The sequence below is a fragment of the Mustela nivalis genome, assembly GCF_964662115.1.
Source record: "Mustela nivalis genome assembly, chromosome: 1".
NCBI classification, from domain to species: domain Eukaryota; kingdom Metazoa; phylum Chordata; class Mammalia; order Carnivora; family Mustelidae; genus Mustela; species Mustela nivalis.
The window spans coordinates 45,681,446-45,700,797 of record NC_139020.1 but is presented as its reverse complement, the minus strand read 5'-3'; the positions used below and the strand labels follow the sequence as shown (position 1 = coordinate 45,700,797).

The 19,352-nt window shown below is 38.1% G+C and overlaps 1 pseudogene across 1 annotated transcript; it reads left to right on the top strand.

Annotated features, from left to right (window-relative positions):
• The first annotated feature begins 2,539 nt into the window (after positions 1-2,539).
• On the top strand, positions 2,540-8,714 carry LOC309849269 (olfactory receptor 5H2-like; annotated as a pseudogene). The gene is made up of 3 exons: positions 2,540-2,597; positions 4,300-4,705; positions 8,299-8,714. The product of its transcript is annotated as an olfactory receptor 5H2-like (transcript).
• The last annotated feature ends 10,638 nt before the right edge of the window (positions 8,715-19,352 follow it).

Here is a 19,352-nt window from a genome sequence, read left to right as displayed (position 1 = left end):
CATTTTGTCTGTTGTGTTATTCAGGTATGCTGTTTACTTATTGGTTATTGGTCTGGATGATCTATCCAATGTGAGGTATTGAAGTTCTCTTCTCTTCTATTTCATAAGGGCTATTTCTCCCTTCATTTCTGTTAATATTTGTTTTACATATTCAGGTGCTCCAATGATAGGTGCATATATATTTACAATTGTATCCTCCTGATGAATTGAACCTATTATCACTATATAGTGACTTTATCTTGTGACTGATTTTATATTTTTATTCTTATTTTTAAATTTAATTTTATTTTTTTCAGTGTTCCAAGATTCATTGTTTATGTACCACACGCAGTGCTCCATGCAATACATGCCCTCTTTAATTCCCAAACCAGGCTCACCTATCCCCTCACCCCCTCCCTCTCCTTCTATGACTGATTTTAAGTGAAATTCTATCTTATTCTGAAATTCTATCCTATCTGTTATCACAGTAGCCCTTTTGGTTATTGTTTGCATGATTCTGTGTGTGTTTTTAAAGCTAAAGTGAATTAAAAAAAAAAAGCTAAAGTGAATTTCTTACAGGTAGCAAATTGTTGGATCTTATTTTTTGTTTTGTTTTTATTCAACCAGCCATTCTATCTTTAGATTATAGAATTTAGTCCATTTACATTTAAAGTAATTATTGATAACTAAGGGCTTACTATTGCCATTTTGTAAATTGTTTTCTGATTTTTTTTTTTTTAGTGTCTTTATTCTTTTCTTCCTCTCTTGTTGTCTTCTTATGTGATTTATTTTTTGTAGGGGTATGCTTTGATCCTTTTTTATCTTCTAAGTATCTATTATAGGTTTTTTTTTTGTTGTTGTTGTTACCATGAGGATTAAGTAAAACATGTTATAGATCTAACAGTCTATTTTAAATGATAAAACTTACCTTCAAATGCATATGAGAGTGCACTTTTGTTTCTTTTGTTCCCACATTTTTATGCTGTTGCAATGTTAACACTTTGCATCTTTTTCTGTAGTGTATCCATTAAATTATTGTGACTATAGATATTTTTAATATTATTATTTTACACTTTTATACTTGAAATAAAAAATGATTTATGCATCATCATTACAGCATTAAAGTATTCAAAATTTGGCTACACATTTCCCTTAAGAATGAGTTTATACTTCTATATGTTTTCATGTTGTTTCTTGGTGTCCTTTCATTTCCTCCTGAACAACTCCCTTTAACATTTCTTGTAAGGCAAGTCGAGTGGTGATGAAATCCCTTAGATTTTGTTTGTTTGAGAATGTATTTCTCCTTCAGTTCTGAAGGGTAATTTTACCAGTTATGGTGTTCTTAGTTGGTAGAGGGTTTATTTTTTTGTTGTTGTTTGTTTGTTTTCCTTTCAGTATTTTGACTATATCATTATACCTCCTCCTGCTGTACAAGGTTTCTGCAAAGAAATTTGCTTATAATCTTTTGGGGGTTCCTTGGTAGGTCACAAGTCATTTTGCTCTTACTACTTTCAAAATTCTCTTATTGTCTATTACTTTGATACTGTGTTTATAATGTGTTTAAGACTAGTCTTCTTTGGGTAGATCTTGCTTAGGGTCCTTTGAGTTTCTTGTGCCTGGGTATGCATATCTCCCAAGATTTGGGAAGTTTTCAGCTATTATTTCTTTAAGTAAGCTTTCAGCCCCTTTCTTTCTCTTCACCTTCTGGAACTCCATTGAAATAAATTTTCATTTAATTTGTGATATACTATAATTAACATAGACTTTTTCACTCTTTTTCAATCGTTTTTTAATTTTTGTTCCTTTAACTGGCTTATTTCATACAATCCCTCTTTGATTGTTTTGATTATTTTTCCTGAATGATTAAATTTCTTGTTAAAACTCTATTGAATTTTTTACTTCTTAATTGTATTCTTCAGCACCAGGATTTATTTGGTTATTTTTTATGGTTTCTATTTTTTAAAAATATTTTATTAATTCTTTTGAGAGAGAGAGAGAGAGAGAGAGAGAGAGAAAACACAAGTGTGGAAGGGAGCAGAGGGAGTGGAACAAGCAGATTCCCTGCTGAGTGGGGAGCATGATGTGTGACTTCATTCTAGGACCCTGAGATCATTACCTGAGGCAAAGTCAGACACAACTGAATGAGTAACCCAGGTGCCCCTATGGTTTCTATTTTTCTATTTAACTTCTAATGTTATGTATGCATTGTTTCCTCATTGCATTTAGTTACCTGTTCTGTTGTATTTCTTTGAGTTTCTTTTATATAATTATTTTGAATTCCTTGTCAGACAAACTATAGATCTCTATTTCTTTGATCAATTACTGGCTTAATTAGTTTCCTTGGTGGTGTTCTATTTGTATGGTTCTTTATGACCTGTAGAGCCTTGCATTGGTGTCTGTTGATTTGAGGGAGCAAACACCTCTTCCGGTCTTTACTATTTTAACAGGTAAAAATTTCTTTTCCTTGCTGGTTCCCCATGTCAATAGGATTACCACATAACTACAGTAGTGCTGATTTGTAGCCAGTTATGTAGCTGTTTCTAGGTCTGCAGTGGGGACCATGACTGGCAGTCTTGTAACCAGACATTCAGGAGGTTGTGATCCTGTCTGGTACCTGGGTAGAAGGGACTAACTTCTGTACCTTTTTCAGTGAAGTGGCAGTGCATCTACCTTCTGAACTCTTTCATCTGTCCCTTCATCTTCCCATAAATCTCAATGTCATTTCAAACATGAATCAACCATGTCACATATATTTGAGTCACTTAGAGTTCAAGTATAATACAGATTATTAGCCTTAATAATTACTTCACTAAATCATTGTCTACCATAAAACCTCAAATACATATTTTGTATAAAATGTTCCCTGTATTACACATTTTGGGGAACCTTTTATGCAAAATGTAGATTTGAAGTTTTACTATAGGTTCTGGTTTGAGAACACCGAATAGTAGTAACTTTTTTTTTTTTTTAATATAATTTTTTATTTTTTATAAACATATATTTTTATCCCCAGGGGTACAGGTCTGTGAATCACCAGGTTTACACACTTCACAGCACTCACCAAAACACATACCCTCCCCAATGTCCATAATCCCACCCCCTTCTCCCAAACCCCCTCCCCCCAGCAACCCTCAGTTTGTTTTGTGAGATTAAGAGTCACTTATGGTTTGCCTCCCTCCCAATCCCAGATTCTTTCATTTATTCTTCTCGTACCCACTTAAGCCCCCATGTTGCATCACCACTTCCTCATATCAGGGAGATCATATGATAGTTGTCTTTCTCCGCTTGACTTATTTCGCTAAGCATGATACGCTCTAGTTCCATCCATGTTGTCGCAAATGGCAAGATTTCATTTCTTTTGATGGCTGCATAGTATTCCATTGTGTATATATACCACATCTTCTTGATCCATTCATCTGTGGATGGACATCTAGGTTCTTTCCATAGTTTGGCTATTGTGGACATTGCTGCTATAAACATTCGAGTATACGTGCCCCTTTGGATCACTACGTTTTTATCTTTAGGGTAAATACCCAATAGTGCAATTGCTGGGTCATAGGGCAGTTCTATTTTCAACATTTTGAGGAACCTCCATGCTGTTTTCCAGAGAGGTTGCACCAGCTTGCATTCCCACCAACAGTGTAGGAGGGTTCTCCTTTCTCCGCGTCCTCGCCAGCATCTGTCATTTCCTGACTTGTTGATTTTAGCCATTCTGACTGGTGTGAGGTGTAGTAGTAACTTTTTAACTAGTATTCCTGACCTTAATTTCAAACTCTCTACGGCCTATTTTCTACATTTCTGTATATTCATTTAAAAAAGAATCTACCAGTAGTACTCCCTTCTCTTAAGTTTCAGTGCATGCTTATTTCCTGATGAATAATATTCATGATCCTTCACATGCCATTTAGCTCATTTTGTTACTGAAAACCTTTAAGCTCCTTTATCCCTTTGCCCTATATCCATGTCCCAAACATACAATTTCCAAATCACACCCATCCTATCCCATAAATTTAGGATTTACTACAATATCTTTCATTTTTCTAATTCTTTTCATAGCTGCACATTTTAAAAATGGAAATAATTGCACTATTTTGAAGCCCTCAAAATAGATTCCAATCAACAGAGAGTCAATACACAAAATTGAGATTCTGATGTGCATAATCTATTTCATATCCCCTATCCATATTTTCATGTTATAAATTGAGTGACATTTTCCCATTTACTAAATTTCATTTCAGGCAACACTCAGTGAGGATTTGGAAAAGGAACATTGAAAAGAACTTTGAAATACAACATTGCTAAACGATTTGATTTTCACAGGACTCACATATGAACCACAGTGGCAAATATCCCTGTTCCTGGTGTTCTTGATTATCTATTTTCTCACCATTTTGGGGATTCTTGTTCTAATTGCTCTCAAATGGGATGACCCTCAGCTTCACATCTGCATATACTTATTCCTCAGGAGTTTGACACTTGTGGATACTTGGATATCACCCATAGTATCCCCCCAAGATGCTAGTCAACTTTTTTGCCAAGACCAAAATGATATCTCTTTCAGAATGCATGATACAATTTTTTTCCTTTGCAGTAAGTATAAAAGTGGAGTGCTTTCTGTTGGCAACAATGGCATATAATCTCTCTGTGGCCATATGCAAACCATTACATTATCCAGTGATTATGTCCAATGCACTGTGCATCCACTTGTTAGTGTTGTCACTTTTAGGTAGCCTTCTTCATGCCATAATTTATAGTTCATTTTCTTTTTTTTAAAGATTTTATTTATTTATTTGACAGAGAGAGATCACAAGTAGGCAGAGAGGCAGGCAGAGTGAGAGGGGAGAAGCAGGCTTGCCGCTGAGCAGAGAGCCCGATGTGGGGCTCAATCCCAGGACCCTGGGATCATGACCTGAGCCGAAGGCAGGGGCTTTAACCCACTGAGCCACCCAGACGCCCCCATAGTTCTTTTTTATTCAGATTAATCTTAGGCAATTCCCATAGTACATCACTTTTACTATGACATTATACCATTGCTTAAGATTTCTTGTACTGACCCTTCTATCAATTATCTGATATTATTTGTTTTTGCTGGGTCAATACAAATATTCACCACTCTGATGGAGACTCTTGTCTCCTACACACTAGTTCTCTTTATAATCTTAAAAAAGAAGTCTCTACAAGGCATAAAGAAAGCTTTCCTTGGGGCACCTGGGTGGCTCAGTGGGTTAAAGTCTCTGCCTTGGCTCAGGTCATGATCCCCGTGTCCTGGGATCAAGCCCCGCATCGGGCGCTCTGCTCAGTGGAGAGCCTGCTTCCCCCTCTCTCTCTGCCTGCCTCTCTGCCTATTTGTGATCTCTGTCTGTCAAGTAAATAATTAATATCTTAAAAAAAAAAAAGAAAGCCTTCCTTACTGGTGGAGCCCATCTCTTATCTGTCTCCTTATACTATGGTGCTCTTATCTTCATGTATGTGTGCCCCGTATCTACACAATCAGAAGACCAAGGTGTGAAGGACTCTCTCTTTTACACTATCATAATTCCCTTGTTAAATCCAATTATCTACAGTTTGAGAAATAAGAAAGTCCTAGATTAGTTGAGGAAAATATTGAAGAGAAATTCTGAGAATTCACATTATTATCTGTTCTCTTTTCACTAGAATGACAAACTGTACAGATTACATATTTTCTCTGTGTTGATTAGGGTTCAGTTTTTGCAGTTATAATTGTCCTAATGTTTAAATGACTTAAGGTGAGATTACAAAATAAATATATGTATATGTAGTCAAAACAAAGGGAATTTTAATCAAGTGTTCATGAAAAAATAACTTAAAAGGAAATAAAATATTTTATATGTTTGCATGTTTCAATGTGGCTTCATAAATGCATTAAGCATTGAAATAGGGTAATTTCTCTAAAGAGACTTTGAATATGGTATATTGGACCGCCATACAGCTATGTGCCCCAAAGACTCACATTACATTCATTCCACATTGGAGTCAGGGTTGTATTTGAGTGACCAAGTACCGAAAAGTATAATGAGTGACCAGATTTCAGGTTCACCTCTGCCCTTCCTCTCTCATCACTGATTACCTACATCATTCTATTGTTATAACTAAGACTCCTCACTTCTGTCATTTGTTGTAATCTTGTTACTTTTTCTACATCCTGTTAATATTCTCTTACTTCCAAAACATTGACTAAATAATATCCCACTTCAGCATCTTTTCATACTGACCAGATTATTAAAAATGGTATATATATCTAGTACTCTTTATATCCATATATTTATTCATATGGAATATGTACAAAATGAATGATATAAGTAGATATCTCTATACATATTATATAGATTGTATATATCCCTGACAGATTATATATTTGTTATGTTTTGATTAGTTTGTTGTTGTTATAAATAATTTTTAAAGATTTTATTTATTTATTTGAAAAAGAGAGAGCAAGAGAGCACACAGGTGTAGAGAAGATGGGCAGAGGGAGAAGCAGACTCCCCAAACAGCAGGGATTCCGATGTGGAGCTACATCCCAGGACCCTGGGATAATGACCTAAGCCAATGGCAGAACAAACTGAGCTTAACCAACTGAGCCACCAAAGTTCTCCTGTTGTTGTTGCTGTCTTAAAGTAGGCTCCATGCCTAGTGCTGGGCCCAACACAGGGCCTGATCTAATGACCCTGAGATCAAGACCCCAGCAGGGAGCAAGTGTCAGACAACCAACTGACTGAGTCACACTGGCACCCCTGTATTGACTGATTTTAAATAATGTTTGCAGTTATAATTGTCCTAGTGTTAATGACTTTAGTCCCAAAGTTATTTTATGCATATCTTTAATATGTATGTATTCATGTGCACATATACACATGTTCTCCCTTGCATTACTGGAGATTCACTCCCCCCAAAACCTTGATTTGACTCTGAAGTCTCCTAAAACACTCCTAATGGATTCTGTGTTATGCTGAAATGAGTTACTGAAATCCTTCTGGACTCCTTCTTCTTAGGTACATACTACAGTCTAGAGTAATTGTTACTTCTTGCTCATTAGGTCAAATCAGAATAAGATACTGATCTTATGGGAGGAAAGAAGATCAATCACTGCACAACACTGAGTCAGTTCTCAACACTCGGCTAATTCTGCCCAAATCAATATTGACTTGGGCAGAAAGCTCCTGAGAATTGGCTGGAAACCCGGGCGATCTCGCTTCATGTGGCACAGGCTTTCAGGGAACCGCTTAGGCCTGATCCATGGTCCTGAGTGGTTGTGGCCAGAGCCCTGCAGGAAAGCACACTAGGCACCAGGTGCAAGGATGGCCAACCCCTCCCTCTACTCAGCCCCCTTGGGAGGCCATTTCAGCTCTGGGAGATCAGGTCTGACTGCACCTAGGCCCTAACCCTAACCCTTGGTTGGAGTTTCAGGCTTCTGTCCACAGTGGCCTGGCACTAAAGCCCTCCAGACTGGGGACCCCTAAGCCACACTCTAGGATTCTGCCAGCTACCCAGGAGGAAACTGCCATTTGTAGCAGTGCAAAACCCTCAGAGTCAGAGAATGCTTCTGGAGACTACCCCCAAAGCAAAAACCCAGAGCTTGAAGCCTTGTCTGCCTCTTTCCTCCACGTAGCCCCTTGGGAATCTGCCTCAGCACTGGCAGATCAGGCCTGCTATGTCCTAGGCCCTAACATGAAATCTAAGTTGAGTTTTCAGGTTTCTGTCCCCAGAGTCCTGGCCTCCAAGCCCTCCAGATTAGGGACCCCTGAGCCAACCCCAGGACTCCACCTGCCACCCAGTAGGAATCCGTGCCCTTTGGAGCTGTGCAGAACCTTCAGAGTGGGAGAAACCTGCATACTCCTGGGGCCACCCCCACCTTAGGCTGCCACAAGGCCACAAAACTGGAGCCTGTTTCTCAGTCTGATCCCCTTGATCAACTCTGTCCCCGGGGAGCTTGACTCAGCGGGGCCCTCAGGGGAGCCACGTGGGCCCATCCCATTGTTCCTGAGGGTCTCAACAAGCACCTACGCAGAACGTGCTCCGAACACAGGGCAAGAATGCCTGAATTACTGCACAATGTTGGCCAATTATCATGAGCTTTCTGCCCAAATCGATATACTGGTCAACTTCCTAGTGAAGAGTAAGATGATCTCTCTCTCTGAATGCATGATACAGATTTTTTCCTTTGCATTGGGGGAACCACAGCATGTTTACTCTTGGCAACAATGGCATGTGATCGCTACGTAGCCATATGCAAACCATTACTTTATCCAATGATTAAGATCTATAGACTTTGCAGCTGGCTATTAGTCTCATCATTTGTAGGTGGCTTTGTTCATTCTTTAATTCATACAGGTTTCTTATTCAGATTAACTTTTTGTAATTCTAACATAATATATCACTTTTACTGTGACATCATGCCATTGTTTAAGATTACATGTACTGATCCTTCACTTAATGTTCTGATGGTTTTTATGTTCTTTGGGTCAATACAGGTATTTACCAATCTGATTGTTCTGGTCTCATATACACTTACTCTCTTTACAATTTGAAGAAAGAAGTCTCTACAGGGCATGAAAAAAGCCTTTTCCACCTATGGAGCCCATCTTTTGTCTGTGTCTTTATAGTATGGCCTTCTCTTTAGCTATGTGTGTCCTGGATCTGCACAATCAGATGATCAAGATATGATGGACTCTATTTTACACTGTCATAATTCCTTTGTTTTATCCAATGATCTATAGCCTGAGAAATTAAAAAAAAAATTATAGAGTCACTGAGAAAAATGTTAAAGGGAAGTATATAGATCTCACACTATTATCTGTTCTCTTTTTTATTAAAAGCATCACAAATTATGAAGATTATATGTGGTTCTGTTGGTAAGTGTGCAAAGATTTTCCAGTTATGATTTCCCTAGGGTTTAATGATTTATTACATGTGTTCATATCATACTAGAATATTTGAAGCATGAAACAAATAAAAACATTTTGTATGCTTATATATTCTTCGTTGTAATTTTATAAAATCATTCAGTACTATAGAGTGTACTTCTTCTGAACAGGAATTGATTATGATGTCTTTGATCATTTTATAGCCATATAGCCTGGAGCGAGGGCCACACACATTTCACTCCACAGTGAAGGAAGGTTTATGTTTGAACAAATGGCAACAAATCCCAAGAATTCTGCTAGCCATTGAAAGGTCTCTCCTTCCACTTTATTTGTGGCATGGTGAATTTCACTTCATGTGGGAATTCAATGACTCTCGTAGCACTGAGGGAAACAAAAAGAAATGGGGGAGCAATTAGGACAATATAAGCAGGGAGTTTAAACAGTGAGGATCGAGCCAAATTGTAAGAGATGGTCTTAGCCCAGTGTGTGTGTATGAGAAATGAGGGGACCAGGGCAGGGGGAAGGGTAAAGTTGCCTTTCATTGCCTACAACACCTTCTATATGCCTCTTCTAGCTGTGTTTGTATGTTGTAGGTTAATCTGTAAAACTTCACTAATTCAGAAAGCTAAGAGAGGAGACTGCAGAATTTTAAGTGGGATGGTCTGGAGAAGAAAAGAGAAGTAGCAGAATAGAAAGGAAATGGTCAATCTTCCTTTAATAAAAAAAGAGTGATGCTAGTAAAATACAACAGTAATATGTGATTTTTAAAATGTGTTGATGACATGAGGGCTTTAAAAGTATATTTCCGAGGGGAGGAGTCAAGATGGCGGAGAAGTAACAGGCTGAGACTACTTCAGCTAGCAGGAGATCAGCTAGATAGCTTATCTAAAGATTGCAAACACCTGCAAATCCATTGGCAGTTGGAAGAGAAGAAGAACAGCAATTCTAGAAACAGAAAAACGATCACTTTCTGAAAGGTAGGACTGGTGGAGAAGAGAATCCAAAGCAACAGGAAGATAGACCCTGGGGGGAGGGGCTGGACCTGGCAAGTGGCAGAGCAATGGAGCACAAAATCAGGACTTTTAAAATTCTGTTCCACTGAGGGACATCGCTCCAGAGGCTAAACCGGGGCAAAGCCCACGCGGGGGCAGCATGGCCTCAGGTCCCACAGGGTCACAGAAGGATCTGGGGTGTCTGAGTGTTGCAGAGCTTGTGGGAATTAGAACGGGAAAGCCGGCTACAGAGACAGAGCTGACAGTAAGATCACAGCTCGGGGTTACCTTGAACCGGTTGCAGGCTAGGTGAGCTCGGAGCATGGCCAAAGGTCAGGCAGACGGGAGTTACTGGGCGCTGTTCTTTGAGGGTGCACTGAGGAGTGGGGCCCCGGGCTCACGGCTCCTCTGGGCTGGAGACCAGGAGGCCACCATTTGTATTCCTGTCCTCCAGAACTCTACGGAAAGCACTCAGGGAACAAAAGCTCCTGAAAGCAAACCCAAGCAGATTACTCAGCCAGGCCCCTGGTAAGGGCGGTGCAATTCTGCCTGGGGCAAAGACACTTGAGAATCACTACACCAGGCCCCACCCCCAGAAGATCAACAAGAAATCCAGCCAAGACCAAGTTCACCTACCAAGGAGTGCAGTTTCAGTACCAAGGAGTGCAGTTTCAGTTCCAAGGAGAGCAGCAGAATTCCAGAGGAGGAGAAAGAAAAGCACGGAACTCATGGCTTTTTTCCTGTGATTTTTTTTAGTCTTGCAGTTACTTTAATTTTTTTCTTTTTCATTTTTTTCTCTTCTTTTGATAAAATTTTCTTTAACTTTTGCCCTTTATTTTTTAACTTTTTAAACTAGTTTATCTAATATATATATTTTTTCTTTTTTATACTTTTCTTTATTCATTTTCTTTTTTTAATTCTTTTCTTCTTTTTCCTTTCTTTCTTTTTGAACCTCTCTTTTATCCCCTTTCTCCCCCCTCAGGATTTGGGATCTCATCTGATTTGGTTAAAGCATATTTTCCTAGGGTTGTTGCCACCCTTTTAGTATTTTACTTGCTCCTTCATATACTCTTATCTGGACAAAATGACAAGGCAGAAAAATTCACCAAACACAAAAAAAAGAACAAGAGGCAGTACTGAAGGCTAGGGACCTAATCAATACAGACATTGGTAATATGTCAGATCTAGAGTTCAGAATGACAATTCTCAAGGTTCTAGCCAGGCTCGAAAAAGGCATGGAAGATATTAGAGAAACCCTCTCAGGAGATATAAAAGCCCTTTCTGGAGAAATAAAAGAACTAAAATCTAACCAAGTTGAAATCAAAAAAGCTACTAATGAGGTGCAATAAAAAATGGAGGCTCTCACTGCTAGGATAAATGAGGCAGAAGAAAGAATTAGTGATATAGAAGACCAAATGACAGAGAATAAAGAAGCTGAGGAAAAGAGGGACAAACAGCTACTGAACCACGACGGGAGAATTCGAGAGATAAGTGACACCATGAGATGAAACAACATTAGAATAATTGGGATTCCAAAAGAAGAAAGAAGGGAGCAGAAGGTATACTGGAGAGAATTATTGGGGAGAATTTCCCCAATATGGCAAAGGGAACGAGCATCAAAATTCAGGAGGTTCGGAGAACGCCCCTCAAAATCAATAAGAATAGGCCCACACCCCGTCACCTAATAGTAAAATTTACAAGTCTCAGTGACAAAGAGAAAATCCTGAAAGCAGCCCGGGAAAAGAAGTCTGTAACATACAATGGTAAAAATATTAGATTGGCAGCTGACTTATCCACAGAGACCTGGCAGGCCAGAAAGAGCTGGCATGATATTTTCAGAGCACTAAACGAGAAAAACATGCAGCCAAGAATACTATATCCAGCTAGGCTATCATTGAAAATAGAAGGAGAGATTAAAAGCTTCCAGGACAAACAACAACTGAAAGAATTTGCAAATACCAAACCAGCTCTACAGGAAATATTGAAAGGGGTCCTCTAAGCAAAGAGAGAGCCTACAAGTGGTAGATCAGAAAGGAACAGAGACCATATACAGTAACAGTCACCTTACAGGCAATACAATGGCACTAAATTCATAACTCTCAATAGTTGCCCTGAATGATAATGGGCTAAATGCCCCTGTCAAAAAACACAGGGTATCAGAATGGATAAAAAACCAAAACCCATCTATATGTTGCCTCCAAGAAGCTCATTTTAAGCCCAAAGACACCTCCAGATTTAAAGTGAGGGTGTGGAAAAGAATTTACCATGCTAATGGACATCAGAAGAAAGCAGGAGTGGCAATCCTTATATCAGATAAATTAGATTTTAAGCCAAAGACTATAATAAGAGATTAGTAAGGACACTATGTCATACTCAAAGGGTCTGTCCAACAAGAAGAGCTAACAGTTTTAAACATCTATGCCCCCAATGTGGGAGCAGCCAACTATATAAGCAATTAATAACAAAATCAAAGAAACACATCAACAATAATACAATAATGGTAGGGGACTTAACACTCCCCTCACAGAAATGGACAGATCATCCAAGCAAAAGATCAACAAGGAAATAAAGGCCTTAAACGACACACTGGACCAGATGGGCATTACAGATCTATTCAGAAAATTTCTTCCCAAAGCAACAGAATACACATTCTTCTCTAGTGCACATGGAACATTCTCCAGAATAGATCACATCCTCGGTCCTAAATCAGGACTCAACCAGTATCAAAAGATTGGGATCATTCCCTGCATATTTTCAGACCACAATGCTCTGAAGCTAGAACTCAACCACAAGAGGAAGTTTGGAAAGAACGCAAATACATGGAGACTAAACAGCATCCTTCTAAAGAACGAATGGGTCAACTGGGAAATTAAAGAAGAATTGAAAAAAATCATGGAAACAAATGATAATGAAAATACAACGGTTCAAAATCTGTGGGACACAACAAAGGCAGTCCTGAGAGGAAAATATATAGCGGTACAAGCCTTTCTCAAGAAACAAGAAAGGTCTCAGGTACACAACCTAACCCTACACCTAAAGGAGCTGGGGAAAGAACAAGAAAGAAGCCCTAAGCCCAGCAGGAGAAGAGAAATCATAAAGATCAGAGCAGAAATCAATGAAATAGAAACAAACAAACAAAAAAGCCACAATAGAACAAATCAATGAAACTAGGAGCTGGTTCTTTGAAAGAATTAATAAAATTGATAACCCCCTGGCCAGACTTATCAAAAAGGAAAGAGAAAGGACCCAAATAAATAAAATCATGAATGAAAGAGGAGAGATCACAAGTAACACCAAAGAAATACAAACTATTATAAGAACATACTATGAGCAACTCTACGCCAACAAATTTGACAATCTGGGAGAAATGGATGCATTCCTAGAAACATATAAACTACCACAACTGAACCAGGAAGAAATAGAAAGCTGAACAGACCCATAACCAGTAAGGAGATTGAAACAGTCATTAAAAATCTCCAAACAAACAAAAGCCCAGGGCCAGACGGCTTCCCGGAGGAATTCTTCCAAACATTTAAAGAAGAACTAATTCCTATACTCCTGAAACTGTTCCAAAAAATAGAAATGGAAGGAAAATTTCCAAACTCGTTTTATGAGGCCGACATCACCTTGATCCCAAAACCAGACAAGGATCCCATCAAAAAAGAGAGCTATAGACCAATATCCTTGATGAACACAGATGCGAAAATTCTCACCAAAATACTAGCCAATAGGATTCAACAGTACATTAAAAGGATTATTCACCACGACCAAGTGGGATTTATTCCAGGGCTGCAAGGTTGGTTCAACATTCGCAAATCAGTCAATGTGATACAACACACCAATAAAAGAAAGAACAAGAACCATATGATACTCTCCATAGATGCTGAAAAAGTATTTGACAAAGTACAGCAACCCTTCTTGATCAAAACTCTTCAAAGTGTAGGGATAGAGGGCATATACCTCAATATCCCCAACGCCATCTATGAAAAACCCACCACGAATATCATTCTCAATGGAGAAAAACTGAAAGCTTTTCCGCTAATGTCAGGAACACGGACGGGATGTCCATTATCACCACTGCTATTCAACATAGTACTAGAAGTCTTAGCCTCAGCAATCAGACAACAAAAGGAAATTAAAGGCATCCAAATCGGCAAAGAAGAAGTCAAACTATCACTCTTCACAGATGATATGATACTATATGTCGAAAACCCAAAAGACTCCACTCCAAAACTGCTGGAACTTGTACAGGAATTCAGTAAACTGTCAGGATATAAAATCAATGCACAGAAATCAGTTGCATTTCTCCATACCAACAAGACAGAAGAACGAGAAATTAAGGAGTCAATCCCATTTACAATTGCACCCAAAACCATAAGATACCTAGGAATAAACCTAACTGAAGAGTCTAAGAATCTATACTCAGAAAACTATAAAGTACTCATGAGAGAAATTGAGGAAGACACAAAGAAATGGAAAAATGTTCCATGCCCCTGGATTGGAAGAATAAATATTGTGAAAATGTCTATGCTACCGAAAGCAATCTACACATTTAATGCAATTCCTATCAAAGTACCATCCATCTTTTTCAAAGAAATGGAACAAATAATGCTAAAATTTATATGGAACCAGAAAAGACCTCGAATAGCCAAAGGGATATTGAAAAAGAAAGCCAACGTTGGTGGCATCACAATTCCGGACTTCAAGCTCTATTACAAAGCTGTCATCATCAAGACAGCATGGTACTGGCACAAAAACAGACACATAGATCAATGGAACAGAATAGAGAGCCCAGAAATAGACCCTCAACTCTATGGTCAACTAATCTTCGACAAAGCAGGAAAGAATGTCCAATGGAAAAAAGACAGCCTCTTCAATAAATGGTGCTGGGAAAATTGGACAGCCACATGCAGAAAAATGAAATTGGACATTTCCTTATACCACACATGAAAATAGACTCAAAATGGATGAAGGACCTCAATGTGCGAAAAGAATCCATCAAAATCCTTGAGGAGAACACAGGCAGCAACCTCTTTGACCTCAGCCACAGCAACATCTTCCTAGGAACATTGTCAAAGGCAAGGGAAGCAAGGGCAAAAATGAACTATTGGGATTTCATCAAGATCAAAAGCTTTTGCACAGCAAAGGAAACAGTTAACAAAACCGAAAGACAACTGACAGAATGGGAGAAGATATTTGCAAACGACATATCAGATAAAGGACTAGTGTCCAAAATCTATAGAGAACTTAGCAAACTCAACACCCCAAGAACAAAGAATCCAATCAAGAAATGGGCAGAGGACATGAACAGACATTTCTGCAAAGAAGACATCCAGATGGGCAACAGACACATGAAAAAGTGCTCCATATCACTCGGCATCAGGGAAATACAAATCAAAACCACAATGAGATATCACCTCACACCAGTCAGAATGGCTAAAATCAACAAGTCAGGAAATGACAGATGCTGGCGAGGATGCGGAGAAAGGGGTATCCTCCTACACTGTTGGTGGAATGCAAGCTGGTGCAACCACTCTGGAAAACAGCATGGAGGTTCCTCAAAATGCTGAAAATAGCACTGCCCTATGACTCAGCATTGCACTACTCGGTATTTACCCTAAAGATACAAACGTAGTGATCTGAAGGGGTACGTGCACCCAAATGTTTATAGCAGCAATGTCCACAATAGCCAAACTATGGAAAGAACCTAGATGTCCATCAACAGTTGAATGGATAAAGAGGTGGTAAATATACACAGTGGAATACTATGCAGCCATCAAAAGAAATGAAATCTTGCCATTTGCAACAATGTGGATGGAACTAGAGCGTATCATGCTTAGTGAAGTAAGTCAAGTGGAGAAAGACAACTATCATATGATCTCCCTGATATGAGGAAGTGGTGATGCAACATGGGGGCTTAAGTGGGTAAAGAAGAATAAAAGAAACAAGATGAGATTGGGAGGGAGACAAACCATAAGTGACTCTTAATCTCACAAAACAAACTGAAGGTTTCTGGGGGAGGGTGGTTGGGAGAAGGGGGTGCGGTTATGGACATTGTGGGGGGGGTGTTTAGGTGAGTGCCCTGGGGTGTATGGACCTGGCGATTCACGGACCTGTACCCCTGGGGATAAAAATATATGTTTATAAAAAATAAAAAATTAAAAAAATAAAAGTATGTTTCCAAAATTCAAATAATGTTAAGATAATGTGATGTCAGAGTGCCTAGTGGATGGTTGGGAAAGACATGAAAATGAGCACGATTTTGGATATTCTCTGTCCTAAGAATTCTTAAATGTTAGCTTTCTTGTACCCCATACTCTAAGTATAATGAGTGACCCATCCTCAAGTTCATTCCTGTCCTGCCTTTCTCAACACTGAAACTCCACACTCTTTACTACTGATTCTCCTGAAGGCTTCGCCCTGCTTCTGTGTTTTGCAACACTTTGGTTACTTATCTTTTACATCTTGAAGTATCAATATTTCTTCCTTAACATAGCCACCTTGTTATTCTTCAGAAACAACTCTGATTAAATCATATCTTTTTTTCATAATTTTTAATGGATTGTCATTGCTACCAGAGTATGTGCAAATCCAGTATATATCTAGATCTGCATATATGCACTTGTATATGTTTGTGTTCATGTGTCTGTCTAGATTTATTTATATTTATTACATATTTATAAATAAAATAAATATAATAAAGTATATTTATATAATATATATAACAGTTGCTTATATCATACACTTAAAGTGAATTATTTTTGTTTTTCTTGCTAGGATAGGCTTCTGGGTTGGGCTATGACAAAATAGCAGGAAGAAGCTATTCAATTAGTTTAGTTTAAACATCGATCTGTTTAAAAGATGTTTAACTATTCAAACACTTTAACTATTCTATAGTCTGGAAGTCCACATCACAAGATTAGACCAGATCATCTGCTCCTGAGGGATATCCCCAAGCCCTAGAAAAGGAAGGAGTGGATCACAGCAAATGCTTTCCCCCCAGGACATCCATATTATTGCTGTGTCTCAGATATTTCTAATACTATTGGATGCTGAGTCAGTATTGACCTGGTGAAGAGCGCTTTCTTGTTCTGAGACCCACTCAAAACTTGTATTCTTCTCCCATTTGAGCAGGTCTATCTGTGTATAGTATCTTTTCAACTTTGTAGGATTTTAAGAGATGTTTGGAAATAAATTCAAGCAAGTGCTTGAATTGCTGTATTAATTAATTAATTAATTGCTGTATTATTGTGTTAAGCTACAATTTAAATACTAAGCCATATATCACAATTTTTCTGACCAGAATGTTTAATTAATAATAGTGTTAGTGGAGAGTAAACAAAGTTTTAATATTATTGATATATAAAATTAAAAATTTTAATACCATTTCTTTAGTTTAACTGCTTTTAAATTTCTCTTTTCATGTTTTATAATGCATAATATTTTAGCATAGTAGCACACCTATCTAATTTGTAAGTAAGAATATATATATTTAAGACATACTACCAATGATCTTATTAGTATGAATGTACACCAAAATGGTTTGAAATATCTCCTCTACCAAAGCCATCAGAAGATGAAAGGTAGTTGGAAACACAAGAGTAGATGAGCTAATATGGGGAAAAGTCTAGAATGAAAGAAGAGGAAGGTCAAGGATATAATCAGAAAGAAGCATCATGAAGAGCAAAGAGGGAAACATAACCTAGTATAAAACGCTGAAAGGCAGGAATCAAGGACAGAAGCAGAGAGAGTTACCATAAGAAGCCAGAGAAGACTTTAATAGTACCAAAAATTACACATGGTTAGGAAAACAATTAGATATTCTTTGGAGTTGACATTTAAAGTTGGTTGTGTCCTTGGAGAGGGTTTTAGTAAACTTGCAGAGCAGAGAAAATAAACAGTAAAATTAAATAAAATTAAAATTAAATATAAAATAAAAACATTTTTAAAAATTAATAAAAAAATTTAATAAATTTTATAAATTACACACTAGTTACCAATGTAAGTACCTTTATTTCTCCCCACTAGAAGATGAGCTCTAGTAGGAGCCATATATAAAAACTAAGAACTTGCCTCCACCATTTTCACATCCAGTTCCACAGTCCCCTTTGTCTTTTCCATTACCCTAGTAGGAGCCATATATAAAAACTAAGAACTTGCCTCCACCATTTTCACATCCAGTTCCACAGTCCCCTTTGTCTTTTCCATTACCCTGCATACTGAAAGTACTTGATAAAAGTTGAGCAGAATGGAAATGTTAGCAGTTAGTGCAGCAGGTATTGAGGATCTAGCTCAGTGTGTTGATCGTTTCTCAAAAGATGCATGACATGACTGGTGACTTAACATTTAGTCAAGACTTTTATAATCAGGACATGTATGAGTTGCCCCTGATACATTGGTGAATGCATTATAAAAGCAGTTAAGTATCATGTAAATCAGGAAAAGAAAAAAAATCAAATCTATTTAAAAGACCTAGGAAAGTTCTCATGGAGGAGATCTGATTTGAGCTCAAGGGTGAGTAGTATTGAGATGGAAGGAAAGAGAGAAGGAGTTTTAGATGATGTAAACATTATCAGTGAAGGGATGATTAGCTGAAGCACAGATGGTCAGTGAAGGGATGTACATGGCCAAGTGCCTTGATGTAAGAGGAAGAAAGGAAACTGATAGGTAAGACACAGGCTGACTTTGGAAAATCTGGAATACCAAAATAAGAAAAATGGATTTGGAGGTGTCTGGGTGGCTCAGTCAGCTAAGCTTCTGCCTTCAACTCAGGTTATGGTCCTAGAGTCCTGGGGCCAAACCCCAGAGCCCCATGTCCAGCTCTCTGTTCAGCAGGGAGTCAACTTCTCTCTTTCTATTTCCTCTGTTCCTTCCCTCTCTCTCATTCACTCACTCTCTCTCTCAAGTAAATAAGTAAAATCTGAAACAAAAACAAAAACAAACAAAAACAAAAAAACACCTTAAAAAAAAAAGAAAAATGGATTTGGTTAGACATTAGAAAAAGAGCATGGCAATTTCCTGAGCAGTAGACTATCATTTCCATGAGGGTTTTGCAATACATGGAACAAATTCAACTCAGAGTGAAGGAGTTGATGAGCCTAGCTAATCCTCCCACACCTTTTGTTCTCCTCTCTAAATGCTAATCATCTTTTATAAACCGTATTAATCTCTCCAGTAACTGTCCAAGCTGACCCAAGACTCTCTTTGCCTCATTTTACATTTTATGCACAGGATAATGAACAGAATTCTAGAAATGATGTCAGTTACATAAGAACCAGCAAGATGATCATCAAATGACTTAGGGTCTTTAGCAAAGGTCATTTACTTTAACCTCATTGTCTCACAGGTCATCTTTAATTCATGTCACAGAGTTAATATGTTTTGGGAGCTGAATCTCCCCATAGAAATACATTGATGTCATCATAGGGAAGTCCCATAAGCATTTGATGGGAAAGTTACCTTTGCATTGTAAGGAACATAATTATTGACACTGACCTCT